Source organism: Euprymna scolopes, chromosome 46 (assembly GCF_053919585.1).
Source record: "Euprymna scolopes isolate OS-2025 chromosome 46, ASM5391958v1, whole genome shotgun sequence".
Lineage (NCBI taxonomy): Eukaryota > Metazoa > Mollusca > Cephalopoda > Sepiida > Sepiolidae > Euprymna > Euprymna scolopes.
The window spans coordinates 40,356,254-40,377,161 of record NC_136527.1 but is presented as its reverse complement, the minus strand read 5'-3'; positions in this window follow the sequence as shown (position 1 = coordinate 40,377,161).

Here is a 20,908-nt window from a genome sequence, read left to right as displayed (position 1 = left end):
TAGTTTGAAACAATCGTCGACGGTTATGAATATTTTGAGTTAATAAATTCTTGTGAAAACTAGCATTTGAAAATGACGAAAGGAATTAATCACCACTACAAAGTATACATAAGTACTATGCTAAGTTGTTTGTTTTGAAATCCTCAAATATAACACTCCCATCCGTACACATAAAAAGAAATTTAATCACCTTAAAAAACGCCTTGGTCATAATTTTGTAATGAAATGTGATTCATCATATATAACTAATATATAGTTAAAACCTTTTGCACAAACAACATACAACAATTAAATTCTATTTAAAAATCTACATTTGTTCACATGCATCGCAGAGTTGCATATTCATTTTATAATTGAAATCATATAATTGAATAAATGCTGCAATAGAAAAATCACACATTACGAGGTTTTACCTGCAAACATGTAAATAACACCACGAAAGTCTGCTTTCTATGGCTTAAGTTAGACACAAGGTCAATTCATATTAAGAATTAACCTCTTAGAAATGTCAAGTTAATCAACAGCTGCAAACAACCTTTCTACCCTCGCCATACTTCACGCAATAATACTATAAAATTTGTGATTCGAAATAAGTAGATAATGCCTGGGATAATACATTCATGAAACAAAACATATACTTGATTTTACAATCACCAATTGCTTATTATAATTATTGCTAATACCTTGAAATAACTTCCACCATGAAATGTGGATGGGGCTTCACATGCATGTTTTTCAGGTTAGCGTACTCTTCCATATGTTTTTTGCTGTCTCTTCAAATCCCTCTTTCCGAATCATGTATTTCATAAACAGTGTAAACGAGGATAAGATGAAGAACTTCAATCAAGTTTCAGAAGCAGTTTTTTTTTTTGCACAACCGGTAGAGAGCAACTGCAGTTTTGGTCTTTAATCACACAAGACTTAGAGATGATGAAACATCTGATCACACCCGGTCAATATGCAAGCCTCCTAGACCTTTTTCTCTCAACTTCCCCTGAGCTATGTTCATGTTCAATTCATTCTCCTCTAGGATCCTCCGACCACTCCGTTGTATCAGTTAAGATAAAAACGAAATGTAAGAAGCCCCCAGACGTACCCCTCCACCGTACTGTATACTGATACTCTATGGCTGACTGCGATAGCTTCCGTACATTCATATCTGATTTACCTCTGCACTCCATGTTTAAAAAGGAAGTGTCCTCTATAGTATCAGATCTAATAGGCATAGACCAATTCATACCATCTAAAACATTCCAACAAAAACCTAACAGCCAGCCATGGTTCTCCCCAGAATGTGCTGCTGCTATCGCGCACAGAAATCACTTTTTCCATAGCTACCAACGTAATAGATGCACTGAGACTTAAGCTGCTTTCAGGACTGCCAGCAACCACTGTAAAAGAGTAATAAAAAAATGCAAGAGAGCTATATGCCCAGTCTGTTAAATCCAAGGTAGCTTATCAGCGGCTTGGTTCCCACCAATTTTGGCAAATAACAAATAGGATCCTGAACAGAAGTGTGCGTTCTATCCCAACCATTATTAATGGACCAGACGTCATCTCGTCAGCATCAGACAAAGCCAAACTATTTGCAAAGAACTTTGCAGCTAATACTACCCTATGCGACGAAGGCCATCAACTCCCCATATTTTCTCCTATAACACAGAACACGCTAGGTAACATACAAATATCCGTGCATGAGGTCGCCAAGCTAATCAAGAACCTTGAGTCCAGTAAAGCAACTGGCCCTGGCGGCATCCCAATTATAGTGTTAAAAAAGCTTCAACCAGAACTTGCTCCCATACTTACGAAATTATTCAAGCACTGCCTTAAGAAGAAGTGCTTTCCGACTCCCTGGAAGACATCATCAGTTTGCCCTGTATTTAAGAATTCAGGTGATAAGTCATCTCCCTCTCAGTACAGACCAATAAGTCTCCTGTGTGTTATGAGTAAGTTGCTGGCATCCATATTGAATAGAGAAATAGTCAACCACCTCAGCAGAAACAACCTTCTTAGTGACACACAATATGGTTTCTGCTCTGCAAGATCTACCACAGATGTGCTGACGGTTATATCTCACAGGATTAGTAAATCTCTTGACAAAGGCTTCCTTTCTAGGGCAATTGCTCTTGACATATCAAAGGCCTTCGACAAGGTATGGCATATGGGTCTACTTCACAAGATTTCCAGCTACGGTATAACTGAAGATGTTTTCTCAATCATTAAATCATTTCTCTCCGATAGGCTCATAAGAGTAGTCGTCGATGGACAAAAATCAGAGGCCTGCAGTATTAATGCTGGAGTCCCTCAGGGTTCAATCCTAGGCCCAACTCTCTTCCTGATCTACATCAATGACCTCCCTAAACACATACTTAAATCATTCGTTGACATCTATGCTGATGACACGACCATCCACGGCAACACATCAAAGGCCGTAAATGACAAAATTCTCTCTGATTCTCTCTCCTCTGATCTCGAGCGCGTGGTTCAGTGGGGGAAGATTTGGCTGGTTACCTTTAATGCATCTAAAACCAAACTCCTATCCTTACATCATCAACGCTCTGATCCCCATCTGGCATCAATTGTGATGGATGGCTCTCGTCTGGGAAAGGCACCGTGTTTTGACAAACTTCTGGGTTTGACCTTTACTGCTGATCTGAAATGGAACACGTACATCAAGTCTGTTGCCAAGGTCGCTGGAAAAATGGTGGGGTCCTTCTACCACTCCAGAAGATATCTCACTACTGATGCAATTCTCTATCTATATAAAAGTCAAGTACGTCCAAGGATGGAATACTGCTGCCATATCTGGGCAGGAGCTGCTAAAAACAGCCTATCCTGCCTTGAAAGAGTATAAAATAGACTTTGTGGTTTGTGGGGGATGCCTTTTTCTCTACCCTGCAATCTCTCTCCCACAGAAGAGACGTTGCGAGCCTTTCCTTGTTTTATCATTATTTCCATGGCAGGTGCTCGCCTGAACTCCAATCTCTGGTCCACCCTCGCCAATCTTTCACGAAAAACACCCGTCTAGCCGAATCCACTGTGAAAAATTTCCCTCACTCTTTATCTGTGCCTAAATACAAAAGTGGATTCCACGAACAAAGCTTCTTTCTTAGAACTGCACGCCTGTGGAACTCTGTTCCGTCTGACTGCTTCCCACCGGACTACAACTTGGATGTGTTCAAGTCCAACTTTAACAAATTCCTAATGAACCGCCCCCTTAAGTAAACCCTTTATCAAATCTCCACACTAACGTAATGTACTTGCAATAATCCTTATCCCTGAGTGGCTTCCGGGCCTTGCTAAGTGGTGACTACTGTGTAAAAAAACATGTGTCCATGATTATCTAAAAGAATAAAGACAATCGAAATAGAAAGACAAATTCCATTAAAATATAATAATGTTACAGATGAATTCATATTTTAAACCCTAGTTAATATTTTAGTTAGAAATGTTTCTTCTCTTAATACAATTACTTCTTTCGATTTTCTAATTATTATTTTTATAATCTTATCCAATTTATATTTCGATCTGCACATATGGGTATTGCCAATTTCACACAATTACCTTATCATAGCCTGGGTTGTACTCATGTCCTGGGTTGTACTCTCTGCACTCCCTTCAACTTAACAGTAATTAAGATGATAAAATTCAAATACATCCACTCTCCAAAATAAGGATGCAATACCCGGAAGTAAAGACCATACAACATTATCTAGTACAAGATGAAAACGGCCATTTTACAAAATTAATTAATCCGATTCAAAAATTTGTTAATAGAATAAAAGATAAAAATGAAAGTTTTCGGATGGCAAAATAATTGTTTGAGCGCTAGATAACGCCTCCATATATTTATATATGTTCAAAACACAAGCATGTCCATGTAAAACAAATTAATAACTCGGTGGCGATAAAAAAATAAAAACGGTTCTGTCGACAGAACGAAGATCGGATTTTTTTACAAAGGTCTACCACACCAGCAATATTAGACACAACTTCAATTTATCTAAAAAAAATCCAGCTTCACAAAACATTGCCTCCTAACCTGATTCCCCGAAAAGAGATAATCTGTTCCAATTACGCATATAACCTTAGCAGTTCTTCCAAACTGCTAGTGATTAAGGTTAAAGGCAATATAAAATAGCTAGTCAGCTATCTTACAGTTTTAAAATTCCTGTCGTCAACAGAAAACTATCCAGTAGACAGTACATATTTGAAATATTGTTAATATCAGTAGTGTAAATTTTTGTACTCATGAAAGAAAAGCATTTGGTTGCAAGGGACAGTTATGGCTTACTGACGTTCGTTGTCGTAGATTTTTTTTTTTCGTGTTAGTTTAATTTTGTTTTCTCTGCTGTACAGAGTTTTGTCCAGGCTTTTTAGTGTGTATCTTTGTAGTTGTTTTACCGCCTGCCACCATGATGTGATAGGTAGGGCTAAGAACATAGACGAAGACGTGTTGGGAGGGAACGGAATACGTATATTTTATTTAGGATAATTACCTAGAGAGTAAAGCTAGCATTAGTTTCGTACTAAGTTTGTTTGCATGTAGTTAGTGCTGGTTTCGTATCATAACTAAATTAAATATTACTAATTTGAATATTTCAGAAACATTACAATAAGCAGTATTCATTCAATATTTTCACAAAAAATAATATAATTGTAAAAATATTTAATGCCGTTTTTATGATAAAAGTTATCACAAACATTTAAAATGTAATATTATAATATTTTTCTTGTGTGAATGATGGTGTAAACATCAGCGCAAGAATCTTTTTTATAATCCTGAAAACAAAAACAACAAAAAAAGAAGAATTTAAAGTCAGGACCATTAAGAAAAATAATTGAAAAATGGTAATAGTTTTAATAAGGAGTAATTTATTATTATTTGTTAATTATTAATTTAGAGAAATACGGATGCGTTGATTGATTGTACTAACAGGGGGTTGTTTAATTATTATTTTTTTTTTTTGCCTAAACAAGGTGTATTTTTTAATCAATGTTTTAAGACTTTACTTTACTAATTATCTCTGAAATAGTCTAAAAAAAACTAATATTAATCTTTCAAGTAAAGTTTAAGTTTCTAACGACGCCGTAAAAACATTTCACGTGTACCCCCCCCCGTATATATATTAACTATGGTTCTTTTTCAATATCTTTTCTTTTTTTCTCGTATAGACGTTTTTTTTTCAATATCTCCATTTTTAATGTGTTTAGTAAACTGCACAAGCATCAAATTAACTTTAGGCTTAAATGTTTCGAACACAATAAAAAAAACTGGAATCTAAAAAAATGAATAAATAAAAATACGAAAAGGCGGCTTTAAAAACTATCAGTTTCCGCCATTAAATTGTACATGCAACGAATTAAAGAATTAATAAAGATGAAACTTGTAATCTGTTCTTTCTCATATAAATATTAAAATATTAAATAAAATAATATTAATTTTAGCCGTGATATTCTGCAAATTGATCGGCTCTATTTCGAAATGGTTTCATTTTTTATTTTTCCTCTTCAATTTTGCTTTCTGCGAATTTGCTTTTCCGTTCTTCATCTTGAATGTTAACTCGAGCTTGTAAGGTCAATCATATTTGAAAAATCGTTTCCTTTATAAAAGCAGATAAAGTTAATCGAAAACAGATTATAAAACAAAAACGTAAGTATTACTACGTGAATTTAGTATCGATTTTTGCGCATTTGCAGAATACGTTAAAAATGTAAGGGAGATAACTACATTTACTAAGCGAATAATCCTAATGAAAATGTTGATTTATCATTGAAAGGTTTTTCGCTGTTTTTTTGTTTTCAATATTGACTTGAACATAAAAAATAACTGCTTTATCATTTACTTAAGAAAAAAAATAATTTTATAATTTTTAAATATTTTTAACTAATGTTTTTTGTTTACTAAAGACAAAAATATAAAATATATAAATCTTAAATGTTTTTCATTGTTTAATGGTTTTTGTTTTCATCTTTTTTTCTATTTTTTCAGTGGATTATTATCATTAATCTATTATTGTATTTTTAATACTACAGCATAAAAACAACGATAAAAAAATCCAAAAAATATTTACAATAAAAACTTTTATAGTTTTTCGGATGTGCTGAAAACGAATATATAATTCAAAAGTGAATTAGATTTAATGATATGAGGAAATTACTTTTTCCAAAAGTGGGAATCACTTTTTTTTATATATAAATTTAATGTAAAATGAGCGGTACTAGTGCACTTATTGGTCCATGCTGAAATAATGTTATTTTTAGAAAGCCATTCTTAACATGGGGAGGGGAGGGTTTTTTGTACCCATTCTGTAATTTAACATTACAATTTAATAAAAACAGATATCAAAAAACTTTAATTAAACTTGGAAATACTATTTAAAAAATAGTGCAGATCAATAAGTGCATTAGTATCAAATGAGCACCCACTTTCAGGCCACATGGTGATAATTTTTTTTGGGGGGGGTACTGTCTGAAAGCCGTTTTTTTTTTAATTTGTACTTACTTTTGACCTTAACAATTACCTTTAACATGACGAATTCTATTGTTTTTTTGTATGCTGAAAACGAATATCCCATTAAACTTTATCGCAAACAAGTCGTTTTTCAAATATTATACAATGTAAAGAATTGGCCACTACTGATAACATAAGGAATTACACTGCTTAATAATCAGGAAACTACTTTGCGGTAGAAATATGCATATGCTTGCACATACAGAAAATCACCACTGATAACATAAGGAATGACACATCCATATACATATTTTTCTCTTTTGTCTGTTCTTTAATGTGAAATTAGAAAAATAACTTTTACCTCAACTCACTAGGTGGCCATAAGTGGGTGCTTATTTTGCGTTACATTTTTAATGAAATGTGATACCTTACTTTTTAAAAAAGTACATTTTTCGTGTCATTATTTTTCTGTGCCACTTTTAAAGCATATATTCGTTTTTAGCACCCCCTGAAAACTTATAAAATTGTAATCATAAAAGTTGGGGGGGGGGGGTTGGGGGGTTTGAAAGATTCTAGACATTGACCAGTACAACTTCTTTATGGTTTACAATGAAAAAAACATTATGCATTTTAAATGATTTTCACTGGTCTAAAGTACAAAACAAAATGTTCGAGGCATGCATGGAAGTAGTACGCTCCTGTATACTTGTCACTAATCTACTAGATTATTAAAAAAAATCAAAATATTAACAATTTTTAAGTTGTGCTCTGTTTCTAATACAAAGTTCTATTAAATCGATCCCCCATTTTGGAAATATCAACTTTTCAGTAAATTTTGCGAATTTAGCCATTTTTTAAAAGCTTTTTTGACATTTAGTTGTTGTTTTCTCATTTCTTTAATTAAATGTTTGTATTCTCATGTAGTGGTTTCAATATGGGGGATCGATGTATTAGAAACTGTGTACACACGTACGTATACCAAAGAGTTTTCCTTACAATTTTTAAGTTGTGCTCTGTTTCTAATTCAAAGTTCTAGTAAATCGATCTCCCATTTTGGAAACATCGACTTTTTCAGCCAATTTTGAGAATTTAGCCTTTTTTTTTAGCTTTTTTATATTAGTTTTCATTTTTTCCTTTCTTTAAATTTTTTTATTCTTGTCTAGTACTTTCAATAAGAGGGATCGATGTATTAAAAACTGTACATTCGAATCTCTTGTAGAGTGATCTCGTGTCATTATGTACTGACTAAATCATGTATATATTGGAGAGCCTGGTGAGAATTTCGTCATTTCACTCACATTGAATCTGACAGCCACCAACATTTGGTTTATGTATATATCACATGACTGTTCATTGTTCCCAACTTTTCACTAAAACGTTCTACTTTGCCATTAGTTTGTGGTGATAAAATGATGTGCTCACATGATGTATGTTGAGGTCCTACAATGCCTTCTTCATCAATTTGTTTACATTTTCTGTTAACAACTAAAGTGGTGACCCGAATCTGGGAAACATTTCACCCAACAGCAGATAAACCACTGTTTCAGCCTTTTTGTAAAAGATTGGAAAAACCTCCCGCAAACCACTATACATATCGATGAACATCAATATATATTGGTTACGCAAAACGGTAAGGTAGGGGCCGGAAATATCCATTGCCAGTTTTGCAAAAGGAAAACGAAACAAATTCATTCAAGGTTTTTGCTTGTTTATGTTTCTAGTTTGGCATGGAATACATTTGCCTACATATTCATAAACGCGGTCAGAAATATTTTTGCTTATGTAATGTAAATTATATATATATATATATATATATATATATATATATATATATATATATATATACTAGCTGTACCCGGCCACGCGTTGCTGTGGCTCAGTTTTTTAAAATGGAACACATGTGAAAGTAGAGAAAAGTTTGATTCTTTTTTTCAAGAGAATGTACAAATTATTTATTTTTTTTTAAACAGATGTTAAGAAAATAAACAGAAAAATACTTCCATCATTAATTATGCAAAAAAAATAAATAAAATGTTGATTTAGTGTTTCAATATGCTTATAAATTACGATAAAACTTGCTGAGTATGCACTGTTTTACAGTTGTTGTAAAAATGGAATGGAAACTTAAATTTCGCTTCATTTTAATCTTTCTTAATTTTTTAATTGTGCCCCCCAAACGAATATAATCAAAACAGTAACATTCAACAATTGTACTTTATGTATATAAAACACAAAATATTTATTAAAAAAAAAAATTAACAAAAAAAAATTAATAACGAAAGGGAAATAATTCCATTTTTTAAACGAAAAAGTCAGTTTACCTTACTTACTGTATTAATGCTATTTTTTTAAGCAAGAAAAAAATAGGTAAATATCCAGATACGCTACTACAGAACAATGACCACTCTAATTTGTTTTTGTATAGGTAATTGAGGTCGCTGACAACGAATCTGATAGTCAAACTTGGGGCAAATTTACCGTTTGCATGGTATTTACCCCTGAACCCACGAACTTCTTTCCACCATTTTGCAGCTTCCGTTTATGCTACGCACATGCACGCTGTAGCATAAACGATGGCTTCACCAAGCAAACTACGTTGGGGGGAGGGGATTTTTTTCCAGGACATAGAATTTTCCAATTTCCAAAAATACATTATAGCGCTTTTTGGGTGGAAAATTTAAAATTAGCTGAAAAAGAAATAAAATAAGAAAAGGAAAGCACATCAAGTTGGAGTGGGGGGGGTTAATTTATCTGGTTTTTTTTACCTGGAACATCGAATTTTCAAATTTTCCATAAGTAACGCACCGACATTTACCAATTAGAACACCATTTAACATTTTCCGAAGATTTTACTTTGTACATTGGGGGGGGGGTGATGTTGGGCCGCGCGCGTGCCTCAACATCACATTCCCCCCAAACAAATTAGAGTGGTTGGTGGGGTTTGTATTACTGTACACATAGATTCGAAAAAGTTGTCAAAAAACAAATATATAACAAATAAATGTTATCAAAGGCAAGATAAGTTACTTTTCTACCAAACTGGATATATTTTTCGTGTTTTTATTCAATGTAACATGTTTATTCAGCTCGAAAAACATACAGTGTTTACCGATGTATTGGAACATTCAAGATGGCGTCTGATTCTCTCTTTAACACGGTAAGTTTGGAAAAAGATATTATAAATAAAAACCCAAATAAAATGCTGTTAAAAACTCGCTCAATACATGTTACCGTGACATAGGTTGACATATATTCGGCAGGTTTTTAATAGTATTTTCTATAGTTTTTTATTTATAACACCTTTTCCCAAACTTACCGTGTTAAAGAGAGAATCAGACGCCATCTTGAATTTTCCAAGTTATCGGTAAACACTGTATGTTTTTCGAGCTGAATAAATATGTTGGGTTTGTATTACTGTACACATGGATTCGAAAACGTTGTCAAAAAACAAATATATAACAAATAAATGTTATCAAAGGCAAGATAAGTTACTTTCTACCTAACTGGATATATTTTTCGTGTTTTTATTCAATATAGCATGTTTATTCAGCTCGAAAACCATACAGTGTTTACCGATGTATTGGAACATTCAAGATGGCGTCTGATTCTCTCTTTAACACGGTAAGTTTGGGAAAAGATGTTATAAATAAAAAACCGGGTAAAATACTGTTAAAAACTAGCTCAATACATGTTACTGTGACATAGGTTGACATATATTCGGCGAGTTTTTAATAGTATTTTGTATAGTTTTTTTATTTATAACACCTTTTTCCAAACTTACGGTGTTAAAGAGGGTGTGAGACGCCATCTTGAATTTTCGAATACATCGGTAAACACTGTATGTTTTTCGAGCTGAATAAAAATGTTACATCGAATAAAAACATGAAAAATATATCCAGTTAGGTAGAAAAGTTACTTATCTTGCCTTTGATAATATTTATTTGTTATATGTTTGTTTTTGACAACTTTTTCGAATCTATGTGTACAGTAATACAAACCCGTATTTTGTATAGTTTTTTATTTATAACACCTATTTCCAAACTTACGGTGTTAAAGAGGGTGTGAGACGCCATCTTGAATTTTCAAATACATCGGTAAACACTGTATGTTTTTCGAGCTGAATAAATATGTTACATTGAATAAAAACACGAAAAATATATCCAGTTTGATAGAAAAGTAACTTATCTTGCCTTTGATAACATTTTTTGTATTATATTTGTTCCCACCCCCAACAAATTAGAGTGGTCGGTGTTCTGTAGTAGCGTATCTGGATATTTACCAAAAAAAAATTATTTAGGTTTGGCTATAAATTCCTAAACTCATTTCATCCTAAATAATCTAGGTGACTGAAATAGGAATATAATTGAATCTTTAATTTCCTGAATAGTATCCGATAATTCATTTTTCTTCGAGTTATATCGAATATATTAATACGGACTTTAGGGGTTTTTTTGTAATATTACTGTAAAAATTATTTTTTATTGTTTCAAAAATACGATGCTTTAAAAAAAAGCAAAAATAAATTCTTGCGTTTTTTATTTACTACTGAAAACCATAACTTTAGAAAAGGTACTTTTTGTTTAAACAAAATAAAACATTTTCACTAAGAGTTAAGTAAAAAATAATTAGTTCATTATATTCTGCGATCATTATTTGAAAAATACTGCAATTTTCATTAAAATTCGTTAATTTCCTGATTTTTGGTGAATTTTTAAGTAAAGGGAGGAATCAAAATGTGTATACACTTTGAACGTCGTCATTCATTTTGAGACCACGTGTGGTTAATTTAAATATCCAGTTTGGCAGAAAAGTAACTTATCTTGCCTTTGATAACATTTATTTGTTATATATTTGTTTTTTGACAACTTTTTCGAATCTATGTGTACAGTAATACAAACCCAAACTTCGGAGGTTGGAATCCCCCCCACCTAAAATGTACTTGGAAAAATCGATTTTATAGTGAGATTTTAGAATGGTTAGTTGAAAAAAAAGGTGAAAAATAAAACAAATAATCAATAAATAATTGTTACCAAAGGCAATAAATGTTACTTTTTTCTTTACTTACATTGAATATTTTCAAGCGCTTTTCTTTATTTTTTAATAATCTAATGCGGGTGTGTGGGTGCCAAATACCTCCAAATTTTCTAGAATTTCCCGCTAGATTGTAACCGAAATCTCCAGATATAGCAGGAAAACCGCTAAATTGTAACACTGGTCACGTGACAGGAAGCGGTAATAAATAATTGTCCCTAAATAAAAAAAATGGCCTCTCTGTACAAAGAAATACACCTATTTATCATAGAAAAATTAAGTATAATGTTATAATTAAAAAGAAATATATAAAAACACGCATGGATATAGAAAACATATTATACCAAAACGTGGAAGCCATCCGTCCAGTGGTTTTTTAGACAATTCCGAACGAACCAACATTTACATTTATATATATATATATATATATATATATATATATATATATATATATATATATATATGTTTTGTGACCATATGCTGTGGTACATATAACGTTAACAATTGTTCACCATCAGGTTGCAATAAGTAATAAACTATCTTTTAGACATAAACGTTTTTGTTTCATTTTAGACGATTTACCATTCATCTGCATCTTTAAATCTAAAAATTTCATTATCTGCCTCTTATTCTCTAATTAAATCAAAACCCAATAACGTATGATGTTCGTGCGATACTAATGAGCCTTTAACCTTCTTATATGATGCAAATTCTATTGATCTGAGTTTATCTGAGTAGGGAACGTCATTGTCTCTGCTCAAATCTATGGTGCATAACAAGAGATCCACACAAACATTTTTTCTTCTCCTTCAAAGCTCACCTCTGCATTTTCCTATTCTGTATAGGCGAGTTTAATATTAATATTGAATAAATATTCTAGAGGTATGTGATTTGTATAGATGGTGACCTTCATATTATGAAGACATTCATGCACCTTATTAAGAGCATAGTGTATTGTGTAATTATTAAGTGTATCGTGTATGCTTCTTTTTGTATAGTCGGCAATCTTGTCTGCATATCACTCAGTTTATGGCATAAGAAGTAAATTGGTTTTAAAACCTCTATACTGCCTCTGATCGTTGTACAGTCTGTAGTCTTTCTCAGGATTGGAATAAGCCAGTATAACAATATCTGCAGGCGTCATTTTTAGCTGACTGTCAACACTCTCGGGGATTTCATTCTTTTGTTCATCAAGCATAATAATCACAGTAATGTTACAAGATACTCTACACTTAGGGATTTGGCGACCCGTTCTCAATGGGACTCGTTGGTATTTTTTATCTTATACGCATCACATGTATATTTTTTACAAGCAGAAACAGGAGGGTTAAAATGGAATGTCACGTACCTCATTGTTTTATGTTTTGCTTTCCTCAACATCACAGGACTCTTCTTTGTCGTATGTTTACAGTTCGTTTTGGCTCCCTTAATATTTGTTATAATAACTGATGAAAAACTGCAGCAAATGAAATGTATGTTCCACTGCTATATCAAGGATTAATTTCTTGTCGCTTTTACTTTCAAGTCATGTGATGGCATGTGTGGTTAATATCATTAAAATACTTTCATCACACCCAAATATTTTTAATATCTTTAAATTGTCAATTCTTTCAATCTGTATAATCTAAACAATGTAATAGTTTGTTTCCTACAACATTAATCTGTACTAATAACAATACATATCAAAATGAGGTGGAAAATTCAAGAGAAACATTCCACCAGAGAGCGAGACACGAGAGTATTCAAGGGTGATTTGACTCTCCAAGAACGTGCATGTACCATCGCTTATGGAAAATCATGACTAAGATTCCATGTAAATGTGGAAAATTATACAAATGTGAGCCATGTCATTCACTAACAGTAAATTTAGAAAACATTAAAAAGCTGTAATATGTGGAAAGATTTAAAAATTAGTTTTGGCAGAATATATATATGGATGGGAAAGGGGGAATTTCATCCAACAACAGATGAACCACCATTTCAGCCTCATTGTAAAGGACCCCAAAACCTTCGGTCAACCACTATACATATAGATGAACATCACTGTCATTCATTAACAGTAAAATTAGAAAAAACATTGAAAAGCTGTAATATGTGAAGGGATCGAAAAATCAGTTATGGTGGAGTATATATGGATGGAAAAGTTAATTTTTAAATGACGTGGACACTAGGACACTTCAGTTAAAAGTGAAATATGAACAGGTAAAATTGTAGAGGAATGAAAGATGACACAAATTAAGTATTGGTTTTTTTTAACTATTACATTCAATTTTGCTGAAATTTGCAGCTTTTGAAAAAATGATAAGTGCGAACTTTTTGGTGCCATTATATATATATATATATATATATATATATATATATATATAGTGATAACGTAGAGAAACAAAAATGTTCATAAGTTTGTACTAGGATTGTCTGCTAATGTTTCAAAATTTGTACTAGGTTTGTCTGCTAGGACACGTGCTACTATGGTTAGAGTACTTAAAAACATCAATAAAATTGAAAGAGTTCCATTGAGAATTCTGTACATATTTCTTAGTTCAAGGTTCCCAGGTTTGACAAAATACACCTGAATAAGATCGGCGGTAACATAGAAACGTTGTGAAAATAACAGCCAACTTGAGAACAATATTCTGTACAGATTTTTTAGCTAAAGTAACGTTGTGAAAATTAAAACAAGAATGAAGAAATGTAAATATTTTTAATAAAATATTTGATATAAAAACACATTAATTTTGTTGACTAACCATTATTGCATAAAACTATACTAATTTTCTTTTTTGAATTTCATTAATAATAAATGTTTTGGGTATTTTTAATAAACATGAGAAATTCAAGTTAATCACATGAAATATATTTTTCAAATTTACTTTATATTTTCAGAATTTGCAACAATGAAAAGAATTTAATTATTGGATAAGAAGGAGCTTTCGTCAGTGGTGATTAAAAAAGGTTTAAAATAATTATACATTTCTCCACATAAATTTTCTAAAATTAAAAGTTACTAGCCTGGTTATCATCATACACTACATTACATATATATTTTGTGGAATATATCTAACATGGCTGACAAACAACATTCTTGTGAAGTATGTGGTGCTTCTTTTGCACAGAAGTCACATTTGTTGCGTCATATGAAAACACATACGGGAGACAAACCACATTCTTGTGAAATATGTGGTTCTTCTTTCGCACGGAAATCACATTTGTTGAATCATATGACAACACATACAGGAGACAAACAACATTCTTGTGAAATATGTGGTTCTTCTTTTGCACGGAAGTCATATTTGTCGAGTCATATGAAAACACATACAGGTGACAAACCACATAATTGTGAAATATGTGGCTCTTCTTTTGCACATAAGTCAACTTTGTTGAATCATATGAACACACATACGGGGGACAAACCACATCCTTGTGAAATATGTGGTTCTTCTTTTGCACAGAAGTCACATTTGATGAATCATATGAAAACACATACAGGGGAGAAACCACATTCTTGTGAAGTATGTTATTCTTCTTTTGCAGAGAAGTCAACTTTGCTGCGTCATATGAAAACACATATGGGAGTAAAACAATATTCTTGTGAAATATGTGGTTCTTCTTTTGCACATAAATCAACTTTGTTGAATCATATGACAACACATACGGGATTCAAACCACATTTTTGTGAAATATGTGGTTCTTCTTTTGCACAGAAATCACATTTGTTGAATCATATTAAAACACATACGGGAGACAAACCATATTCTTGTGAAGTATGCGGTTCTTCTTTTGCACATAAGTCAACTTTGTTGCGTCATATGACAACACATACGGGTGACAAACCACATTCTTGTGATATATGTGATTCTTCTTTTGCACAGAAGTCAAATTTGTTGCGTCATATGACAACACATACGGGATTCAAACCACATTCTTGTGTAATATGTGGTTCTTCTTTTGCACGGAAGTCACATTTGTTGAATCATATGAAAACACATACGGGAGACAAACCACATTCTTCTGAAATATGTGATTCTTCTTTTGCACAGAATGTTATATAGTTCATCTTAGAAGGGATGACGCATATTATACCTTTGTTGCTGACTGTTCGTAATAGAGTGTTCATGTTGTTGAGTGTTCAGATGAGTTATCTTGTTAGTTAGATGCTATTATATATATTCATTGTGAGTGTTCATTTTGTTGAGAGATAGACAGGTCTTATCTATAAAGAGACAGGGTACATGTTGATACAAGATAACCGAGAACATGTAATTCAATAAGAGGAGATTTATGATATATAGATAGATAGACTAAGAGATACGTTATAAACATTGACACATATTTCTCTTTACCTATTTTTGAGATGATTTTCACAAATCCTCATAATATAAATGGTAAATACCTTTCTGTTGAAAACATAACTCGAATACGCAGATACAAAAAGATGGTAATGTTGGTTTATTTTTTCCATATGACCGGTCAATGACTCTGCATCAAGGAATTAAATTCTTACATGATTGTTCTAACCACTGCTTCCAAGGTTCTATGTCAGCGTGTGTCTGACTCCTCTTCTCTCCTCTCTCCCGACTGACTGCTGACGGACTTATCTAACTAAATTCCAAACTCCTGACGTCATTGCATGACCAACACGTGCATATCAGACTCGTCGTCTAACACGCCTTACGTTTTCAAGCATGCATCGCTCTTCACGTGTTTTTTACAAAGCCGACCCTCTACCCTAATTTTTGATTAACCCACTTTACAAATAACATTTTCCATTGTTCTGATCTAGATTCCTTATTTTAATTTAATTTCATTAACAGAAACAAAATTCATCATTACATTCCTTTCTCTATAAACAGATATCTAACTATTTTGTTTGAACTAAACAATGGTAATTCTACATTCCATTTTCAATAACATTATGTATTCTGTATTTATTTTAACTTATGATTGGAATTCTCAATTCCAAAACTAGTTTCGCAAGTTCGAATCCTCGACTATCCTATTTCATATTTACTCACTTACAAGAACAGGCGGCTGTTCTTTAACAAGAAGTCAAATTTGTTGAGTCATATGAATACACGGGACAAAAATATCTCCACTAGAAAAAACTGTAAAAACCTTGATATCCAATGTAGTAGCAAATCTTGGAGACATGTACCAGAAAGAACAGTTGGAAATAAGTCATACACTAACCATTATGACGACGAACTTCCTACAACTATATACCTAGAAAATGTGGCTATTAAGCCTGACATAGTGATATGGGACAACAAGGAGAATGTGGCAAGTCTAACTACAGTAAGCATTCCTTACAGAGCAGAGAGGGAGAATATAACAAAATACCAAGTACGACATAAAAAGAAACCGGAATCATACCTCATTATCAACCAAGCTAATGAAAAAAAATTCAAAAACTATCTGGCGAATATACTCAGTAAACCAAGTGTAAAATAAATACAAACAATAGCACTTGAAGGGACGGTTAGAATCTTAAACGATGTTTCGTTTGGAGCAACTAAATTAATGGGAGAATGTTTGGCATCCAGTAGAATGGTCCATCCCCAGCCAAAACAAAGTGATAAAATGAAAACAGAGAAAAAACACATTCTTGTTAAGTATATGGTTATCGTTTTGAAGGGAGGTAAAATTTATAGCGTGAATGCTAAAAAGATAAGAAAATTAAAAAATTTTGCACAGATATGAGATTTGATGCATTATATGAAAACACATACAAGAAACAGTATGTGATGATCTTCCTATATCCATATCTCAACATTGTATTGCAACCTTATGAAACGAGCCAGAAGAACAACGTCTATCACGCAATTGGCCAACCATTTTAAATCTATTTTACAAATATGACAGAATTAGAAAACAAGTCTGCTACGGAAATCATCTAAAAGAGTTGTTAAAAATACTCCAGAACTTCCATTACAGAAAATGGGTAAAACAATATTGTGACAAGTATTTTCTGGATTTATTCACCCAGGACTTTATCGAGCTCTTAGGTTCTTCAAGAGGAATATACAACAAGAGGATGGCTATTATACAATGGAATGTGTAAATATATCCACATGACGATCTATAACATGTTGAATAGTGAATGCTGCAGCAAGTCATGGAGACAGCAGTTGGACATGTTATACACCATCCGCTATGACTATAATTCCTAAAGCTACATGCCTTGAAACGGAGCTGTTACACAAAAATAGTGAGGATGAGCCATTTGACATTAAGCTGTTAGGTTCTTCAAGAGGATGACTACTATACAATGGAATACAACAGCAGTTGGACATGTTATACACAATTCGCTATGACTGTCTACGATTGCTAAAGCTACGTGCCTTGAAATGGAGCTGTTAAACCTGACATAATTATAAGAGACAATAAGTAGAAAGTCACAACCATAGAAGTTAATGTCTTCAATAATACTGGGTTAAAAAGAGTGAGAGTAAAAATAACATAATATCAGGTTTATGTACGACGTGAAACAAAGTGGAATCTTTGGAAAATCTCTATTTCAGTAATTATAGGAGCAACTGAAATTAGACAAAAGAATTTTAAAAACTACCTAACAAATATACCTGTGAACCAAGTGCAAGAGAGATTCAATCAATTGCTCAAAAAATGAGTTAGAATCTTAAAATGATTGTTTGCTGGAAATGTATGAGATAAAGGGTGAATGCGTGGCATCCGGTAGGGTGCGCCATCATCAGCTTAAATGAAAAAAATTATTAAAATTAGTCAAACCACATAACTTTGACATATGTTGTTCTTTGCATAGAAGGAACATTTGTTTTGTCATATGCAAAAACATACGGAAGATAAAAGAACTTTAAAAGAACATTCAAATATCTATGTATTTCATATGGAGTTAAATGTGAGCTTCATATAGGGAGCCTATTGGTTTCTGAGAACTTCAACTGATCAAAATTGAAACAAAAGAAAAAAGTGTATGAAATATACTAACTAGTTTAATAAAAAATCTTAAGAAATATTTGCACACGATTCCTAGAAAACCAATCTTTTGCAATGAAGTGAAACAGGGATAATAACTGACTATAAATGTCTATATATGCTAATAAAATCACGTGTAAGTTCCAGGAAAACCTCTTCAATCTAACTAAAATGTATGCTTAAACTAAGAATTTATCAGGTAACTTCGACACTTTATTGTCAAAACTTCCAATTCCAAAACTCAACGCTATTATTTCCAAATTTCCAACTCAACACTCTTTCAACTCCTACGTATGTAGCATGCCTTCTTCTTACATGTCCATCCACAGTGAGAACTAAAATGATACAAAATTTTAAAAGTACAAAACCATATTCTGGTTATGTGTGTTTGTATTCTTGTCTGAAAAAAATGTGTTATTCTCTCACGCAAAAACATGATAAACGAATATGATATTCTGATTTTGTTAATAATTTTCTTTTAAAAACAAAGTTTTTATTTTCATATAAATCTTTAAAACATCCCAAAAGAACTAAGGTCATGTCTTAACAGTTTTTTACTTTTATTTTTTAATTTAATATATTAAAAAAAAACGTCTATTTTATAATAATTCATGTTTTAGCCTTTCATCATGGTTGGTTTCATGTTTGTGTTTATGTGCAAGATTTTTTAAATACAAGGAACGTTCAATAAGTAATGACATTGACCCACTTTGGTTGTCTGATCTAGTAGAAATGTTGCATGTGCAATGATTTATATCGCTGTGTTATGTGGCAAATTAAAACTCTGAACTAATTGTTGTTTATGATTTACAAGTGTTTGAAATTTAAGTGTAAAATAAAACCTGTCAAGTGCCATGCAGTGATCAGCTGTCTTTTTGAAATCACGCACACTATAGAAAACTTGATGACATTAAAAGAAACGATGTCATATCATTCTTGTAAAACGTTGTGGATTCCAATGTCATGAAATCTGTAGCAGCAGATTGCACCTAGGTTTGTGTACACTCCATCTGTCATTGATGAGGCAACTGTCAGCGACTGTGATGCAATCTTTTTTTGAAGATCCATGCTTGACTATTTGTCAAATCGCCTGAAAGCTCATGATTAGTGTAGTGTCTGTGGAAATGATCTAATGGATTCATAGGTTGCTGACACCTTTCCACATTGTTTGAGATCACAAGTGCAGATGTCTATGGAATCCTCTGCCATGCACTTACTCTGCAACATCTTCAAGCATGTCATAACAATTTTATATTTTTTGCGAACATTTTTCAGAGGCAGTTTCTTCTTCCAAATCATAGGATAAAGTAAGAGTGTTGAACAACATCCGATTATCATTTACTCTTGCAACATCAGATATCGAGAAAAATTCAACAATTATAAACTGATTATCCATATACAGCTTCGACATAGATAGTAAGTTTTGTAGCAGTTATATTTTGTGCGTCTGTTTTATATTTATGTGAACGAATATTTTTACTTAGAATAATTGATCTATTATTATCAGATGAAAATACTTTGCCTATGGTGTACATCTCATGATCTTCTTACTTATCTCGTATCTAAATCAGTTCGTTTGGAAACATTAAAACTCATCAGCGATATGACATTTCTTAATTTCTTTTTGTTGTTTGGAGGAGCGAAAACGGGAAATAAAGTTTTAAAAATAATAATATAATCATAATGTTTAATCATGTTTATATCTACACGTTTATAATAATATAATTGTAATGTTTAATCATGTTTATATCAACACGTTTATAATAATATAATTGTAATGTTTAATCATGTTTATATCAACAAGTTTATAATAATATAATTGTAATGTTTAATCATGTTTATATCAACACGTTTATAATAATATAATTGTAATGTTTAATCATGTGTATATCTACACGTTTATAATAATATAATTGTAATGTTTAATCATGTTTATATCAACACGTTTACAAGGATATAATTGTGATGCTTTTTTGTTTTTTTTACATTGGGGTTACCACTTATCAAGGCCCAAAGGCCACTCAGGGATAAGGGTTATTGCGTGTACAGTAATCAATTAGATAGTATTGTAGTAATCATTAGTATTTGGGGTTTTGATAGAGTGTCTTACTGAAGGGGCGGTTTGTCAGGAGTTTGTTTATGTTGGACTTGAAGACGTCCAAGTTGTAGTCAGGTGGGAAACAGGCAAGCGGCAGAGAGTTCCACTGGCGTGCAGTTCTCAGAAAAAAAGCTTTGCTCATGAAATCTACGTTTGGATTTAAGCACAGATAAAGAGTGGGGAAAATTATTGACAGTAGTTTCAGCCAGACGGGTGTTTCTCGTAAAAGATTGGTGAGGAAGGACGAGGGATTGGAGCTCAGACGAGCACCTGTCATGGAAATAACGCAACGTCTCTTCTATTTTGTCGAGGCAGGATAGGCTGTTTTAGCAGCTCCTGCCCATATGTGGCAGCAGTACTCCATCCTTGGACGT